We start from the raw sequence: 7,059 nt of genomic DNA, 5'->3' as shown, positions 1-7,059 counted from the left end.
ATATATATATATATATATATATATATATATATATATATATATACACATACTGACACAGAAAAAGTGCTGGCTAACACAGTGAAATAGAAGAAATAGAGAAAAGACAAAACAAGAATGGGGCAGGGGAAAAGATGCGTAAAGTCATAGTGGAAGAATTTCCTATTCATTTAATTAAAAGTCTAGAAGGCTGGGCACACTGGTGCAAGCCTGTAATCTTACCACTTGGAAGGCAGAGACAGACGGATCTCTGTGAGTCTGAGGACAGTCTGGGCTACAAAGCAAGTCTGGAACAGCCAAGACTACACAGAAAAATCCTGTCTCAAAAAACAAAAACCAACAACAACAACAAAAAAAAAATACGAGCTGGAGAGATGGCTCAGAGATTAAGAGTATCAGCTGCTCTTCCAGAGGTCCTGAGTTCAATTCCCCCCACCACATGGTGGCTCACAACCATCTATAATGAAATCTGGTGCACTCTTCTGGCGTGCAGGTGTACAGGCAGACAGACTACTGTATAAATAATAAATAAATAAATCTTAAAAAAGCAAAAAATGAATAATAAATAAATGAGTCGAGAAAGTTATATATCAAAAGTTATATATATATATATCAATGGCTATTCTTAGTTTTTCTATTGTTTAATAAGTATAAACTACCTTTATGAACAAATTTCAATTATGTATGCTACTCACAGTAGTTCATTATGAGAGTACATAACATTAGTAAACTCATTTGTAAAAAAAAAAACTTGCAAAATACCTTTTTAAAAAATCATTTTTTACTCTGGATGAAAAATCCTAAGCATACAGGAACTCAGGCAATATGTCTCAAGGCAATGAGCAGTTGTCATGTTAAAATACACCCTAGAAATTTCAAGACAGAAACTGAAAAAAGCATGGGACTACCCTACTGCAAAAGCTCCCAAGGACCATCCACTCACAACCTCTCATTAGGAACAATAGATGTACAGAGCAGGGGTCTGCAGGGCCAGCTAATTACTGCCTAGGGCCAAAAGGACTTCTAACTCAAAACACATACTTTTAATTCCTTTCTCATGTCTCCTGAGTCACAATGTCCTGCTGCTTGTCTCTTCTCCTTAGACTATAGAAATCAAGAGCTGGGGAAGATGCCCCTGAAAAGGCAGATAGGTTTAGTAGCTGTCTTATCACTGACTCTAAGTAAGTAAAAACATCCCGTAAAAAGAAGAAAAAACTGCCTGGGTGAGTTCCGTTTGTGAGTCCTAGCATGAGAACATTTTGACAAACACGCATATGCTAGACCACAATATGTAGGAAGTAGCACATGCTAGTATCTCCATACTTAGATAACTTGAAAGCCAGGAAGGAAAAAGCTCTCAGCATTTAACATTTCTACTGTGTTGCAAGCTTTCTGTGTGTAAGTTCCTGGGTTCATTAAACAAATCCATCTCTTATTTTTATAGGTTTATGTACTTGCCAAAAGGAATTTTCAAGGAGCCTGATCTTAAGATAATTGCATTTATTTACTTAATTACTTACTTATTTTTATTTGTATGTGTGTTTTTTAAGACAGGGTCTCAGGCCTTAACTGGCCTGGAACTGTCTATATAGACCAGGTTAGTGCTGACCTCATATATCACTTGCCGCCTCTGCCTTCTGAAGTCTGGGATTGAAGGTCTGAGCCACCACATCTGACCTAAGGTGTTTTAACTGAGAAGAGTTCATGTTGTAGGAGTGACTGACATTTGCAGACCTCATTGAACTTTCACCCACCAGAGGGAGCCCATGTGGATTTCTACATAACAAGAAACCTCAAGCATCAAGTTCACATGAATCCTAAAACCGTATTATTCACAACATAATCAGCATTATACATTTAGCATCATATTTCTAACTCTTAAAAAGTGAAACACAACTGAGATAAACCAAACAAAGACCTTAGCAAACCTCCTTCCTAGAGAAAACAATAAAAAATGAAGAGTTTTTTAAAATGTGGGCTCTCCTGGGTGTACGTTACAGCACTCAACAACCTGGCACAGTAACCCTCTCAGTGATATAGGGGACAGGTTTCAGAATCTCAATGCACATAAAATCCACAAAAGCTTGAGTCCCTTACATAAAATGGCACAAGATTTGCCATCTTACACAGTTTAAATGCTAACACAGTACAGCTCACTGCTAGGTCATCAGTTGTTAGACTGATAAAGAAGACTGATAAGAAGAAATATAAGTGCATGTTCAACACATAAGCAATTTTTAATGTTCAATTCACAGCTGAATCAATGTACAGCTTCTCTAAAGAGAACCCTATGAAGTGGAAGGCCAACCATATTCTGCCTTACAAGTTGGCAAAAGGCTGGCTAATATCTGCTCCAACAGACAAGGTTCTATTTGCAGTGTATAGACAAATCTGGTTCTTGATCCTCCAGGGTGAAATCAGGAAGAATTTCCCTGAAACTGTCATAGGGAAAGGAATTATTTTAGGTATAACTTAGTGGGTGACATGTTGAACTGTGGGTGCTCTGAAAGCTAAAAAATGAGGAAAGGGGTACTTCTCTACTCCATACTGTTCTTAGCATGCTGAAGAGTATCATCAACTCACTGACCACAGAAGCATATGACACAATCATTGCACGGAAAAAAAAAAAAAATGAAGCAAATAGGGTCCTAAGATTTAGTCCCTATCTGTACCAGTCAGCTAGGCTGACTGGCCATGAGGACCAGCCCAGGGTGTGCTGGATTTGTAAGGCTGTGCTTACAACAGGCTCGATGTGTTTATCTATCTCGTACTCACTAGCCTCCGAGATGCAAGCCTGGAAAAATTGGAGCACCCTCTTTGGTCCCAGCTGCAATGTGCAATCCAGGGTTACAGGAAGCACTGCCACCAGGAGACATCTACCACTAAGCCCAGAGACCCTGTGTCTCTCTGATCTAGTCTCTCCTGTGTGGAATTAAGAAGACATGAGTAATGCACCTTTTCTCAAATCTGAGGAAGTGCTAAGGTAAACTAGCACTGTCTAATTTTTCACCCAGAAAGCTAGGCTGTTCTCATGTTCTCCCCCACTCCCTCCCCTTTCTCCTTCCCTTCCTCCCTCTACCTCACTAACTGATTACAAAGTGTGCTAGGGCAGCCAACAGCATACGGAACACAGATGAGTTACCCTATATTAATTACTCTCCTTTCACTGAGAATAAAATACTAGACAACAGCAACTTAGAGAAAAATTATATTTTACTCATAGTTTGAGAGTGCTGACCATGAGTGAAGAAAGCTTGATGGTAAGTAGGGCAGCTCCTGTCTGTGGCAGTGGAACTACAAAGCTTCCTGTGTACATCTTGGTGGACAAAGAAGGACGCGGGTCATGGAGGCAGAACCAGGACACGGATCAGACTTGCTCCAGTTACCTGCTTCCTCCAACTAAGCTTCACCTCCTAAAGGTTGCACAATCTCTCCAAATAGCATCACTAACTGTGGGACCAAGTTTTCATAGACATGAGCCTGTGGGAGGAAGGAAGTATTTCACATCCAAACCAAAACAAATTCATAATCAATAAACTGGAAACAGAGGAGACAAAGAAAGTGGTAACAATGAACAGTTTCTGGACGCAAAATGGCCAAAACTTGACTCAAACTGAAAACCTATAATGAAGTGCTGGAGCAGTACTTACCCCTACCCCATAACAATGTGTGATGTCACTCACTACAGCCTTTTCTAAACACACAGCACTGTGCACACTGCCACATCATGTGATGCCAGCCAGCACTGTCTGAAACACCATGGCTTAGAGGAAAAACTACTGCAGTGATTCTACAGAACAAAGTTTTTTCACCTACAGGAGCGATGGTTTCAACACAGAAAACAAAAACTTCTAATAGCATGACTTCAGCATGGAAGTATTAGATTAGAGTATCTTTGGAGTATATCTTGTTAGAGTGTTTGTTTTTGTAAATCCTGTTTGAATTACCAAATTGAGTTTCATTAAAGAAACGAATTTTGGCTTCAGGTTAGGATACAATTTCCAACAACTTCAGAAACTGCCCAAAGCATACTTTTTCGGCCAGGTTTTTTGTTTTTTGTTTGTTTGTTTTGTTTTTTGTGCTATACATTTATATAAAGCAGCATTTTCTGCATTGATAATTAAAAACCAAATTATCAATTAACTCTGAGAAATGCTCAAGATCTTTCAGTATCAAATACTTAGCCAAGAGTTCATTCTTTATGCAAAATAAATATTCATATTAGTATGAAAACTTGCTTTTATTTCCAGTGATAAAGTTTTATGTATTTCAAAGAACAGTTTTACATAAATATATGATTATCAGTGAACATTTATTTTTTTGTGCCTAATTTAAAATCTACACACCTGAGGCTGTATAAAAATTTCTGGGCAGAAAAGTGTCACAAGGCTGTAATATCAGCTCAGTGGCTAAGAGAACAACTGTAAAATGGAGTTTGGATCCCAGCACCCCTGTAAGAAGTTGGGCATCTCATGCATGCCTGTAACCTCAGCTCCAGGGAAAGCAGAGAAAGGAGGATCCTGGGACTTCTTGGCTTCCAGCCTAGCTGAGAAAACACAAGCTCCAAGATTAGAGAGAGGCTCTGCCTCAAGGGAATAGACAATGATAAAGAAGACACCTCACACCCTCTTCTAGACTCCACATGCATGTGCACGCATGTGCGCACCACACACACACACACACACACACTCAAGCACTATTTTTTTTTTTTTTTTAAGAAAAGAGTTACAAGCTGGGTGCGGTGGGGCACATACCTATAAACCCAACACTCTGGGAGGACAGAAGCAGGTGAATCTCTTTGAGTTTGAGGCCAGCCCAGTCTACAAAGCAAGTCCAGGACAGCCAAGGCTACACCGAGAAACCCTATCTTGAAAAACCAAAGGAAGGAGGAGGAGAAAGAAAGAGGAAGAAGAAGAAAAAGGAAAAAAGGAGAAGGAGGAAGAGGAAAAAGAGGAAGAAGGGGAAGAGGAAGAGTTGTAGGTTTAAAAAGTCTCATAAGCCCAAAAGCTGGCAAACATTTTTAGGGAGGCCTGACAACAAACACAGCTCCAATGCTGTTTCTGTGACATGAAAGCATCCTAACCCCGTTTGAAGAAAATTAACATGATCACTTCATTAACAACAGGGTGAAGGCTGGATTTGGCCTGTAGACCAAAGTTTGCACCCTCATCTACGCAACTCAGAACATCCTCATGTTTAGGGACTCATCCCATCACTCAGGCCTCCTTCAGTAAGTGGCCCTTCTCATTCCTGTCTTGCATTTGCTCCACTGTCACTGCTGGGCCTCACTGCCTTAGCTCACACACTTGCCTGCACACTGGTCCCACCTTCTTAAGTTTGGTATGATGGTTCTCAGCCTTAATGGCCCAATTAAATTACTACTTTCTCTCTGAGGTTTCCACTAATTCTCCCCCAGGAGACTTAGGCATCCTTTAATCTGTATTTTCTAAGCCTTTTGTACCCATACAATGCTTGATACACACCAGATATTCAATCAGGTAATGGAACAAACCAATTACTGAAACACAAAACTTCAAAAGCTGTAGTCCTCCTAAGTCCTGAGCAAAATCCAGAAGGGCAATCCACAGAAACAGCTCACAACTGACATCATGAGAGTCTCTGGCACTGAGCTCTACATACAAGAAACACCAGTTGTTGTAAACCACAAAGACACAGCAATGTGAAGTTAAAAGGCCAGTCAGTAGGTCCCTGACCTCTCTGGTTGGTTCCTAAAGGTTCTAAAGAAGAAGGGGGAAAAGCAGAAAAGAACACTGGCTAATGAGCGTCTCTTTCCTGCACCCCCTTCCCATCCCAGCTTTTACTCAAAGCCACTCCTTATTTTGTTTGCAAAACAGTTTCTGCCCTATATTTTTAAAATCGGTTTGAGTCAACATACTCCTGCTCTGCTACCAGCTGTCATATCAGCTGCACAGTTTTTCTCTCTGCTCCTGGAGTCTGGCCCCATCTCCTGCCTCCTCTGCTTCTCTCTGACTCTGCACCTGCTGCCAGATGCTGCTTCTGAAATGTGTTCCCTCACTGAAATCCCATTCAAGTAGGATTACGGCCAATTTCTGGGTACAATTTATTTCCAGCCCCTCCAAATAACAACCCAGGTGGTTCCAGCTTGCTTACTAGGCCCTGATATTGGGGCCCCTAAAAGGGAAATCAAAGAGGACCTAAGGATTTGATGCTGGAGAGTTACACTTGTCAGTCACCCCCAAGTTGCACTGTGTCTGCTTCTCCTTAAGAGAAGGCCTGAACCTCATTAATAAAACTAAAGCTACTATTTATAACAGATGCTGGACTAAGTATAAATCAGCATCTGAAATAATCAAGAGTCCTTCAACTTTTTTTAACTAGGAAGAGGCCTGGAGAGCTCCAAAAGTGAAAGCAAGGAGATACCGTCAATTAGCACTTACTAATTAAACCTGTATTCCTGCACTGTTCTAGAAGCTTCAGTACAGACCACAGTCTCTTTCCTAGGAAGCAGCGAGTCAAGTAGATAACGAAGTAAAGTATACACAACACGTCAGCAATGAAAACAACACATCAAGGAAGAGAAAGGCTGCCACTTTGTACAAAACAGCTGAGGAAGGCCTCCCTTATGGAACATCCGAGCCACCTGAAGTTAACAGAACTCATGCTCTGTGTATTCTGGGAGAAGTATTTGGTGTAAGGAAACAACAAATGCAAAGACCTTGAGGTAGAAAGGTGCCTGCTGTGCAAGAGAACAAGAGAGACAACGGGATGGCAACAGGAGCAGAGTGCAGGAGAACATGAGAGAAGCAATGACAAAGTGAGGCCAAATCACCTGGTCTGGGGCCACTCTAAGAACTTTACAGGGCTACAGAGATGGCTTGGCAGTTAAAAGAACTTGCTGTTCTTCCAAAAGACCTGAGTTTGGTTCCCAACACCCACATCAGGCAGTTCACAAACACCTATAACCCCAATCCTGAGGATCTGACATCCCCATCTAGCCTCCTTAGGCAGACACACGCAGACAGACAGATGACAACACACACACACACACACACACACACACACACACACACACACACACAC

At 41.1% G+C, this 7,059-nt stretch overlaps 1 protein-coding gene across 2 annotated transcripts in view; it reads right to left on the bottom strand.

Annotated features, from left to right (window-relative positions):
- Window positions 1–7,059, bottom strand: part of Stx18 (syntaxin 18) — an 89,465-nt gene that overhangs the window by 77,143 nt on the left and 5,263 nt on the right. The window lies entirely within an intron of this gene.

Source organism: Psammomys obesus, unplaced genomic scaffold, assembly GCF_907164565.1.
Source record: "Psammomys obesus unplaced genomic scaffold, mPsaObe1.curated_primary_1811, whole genome shotgun sequence".
In the NCBI taxonomy this organism is placed as follows: domain Eukaryota; kingdom Metazoa; phylum Chordata; class Mammalia; order Rodentia; family Muridae; genus Psammomys; species Psammomys obesus.
The sequence above is the reverse complement of the archived record's forward strand: the minus strand, read 5'-3'. Positions and strand labels throughout refer to the sequence as shown.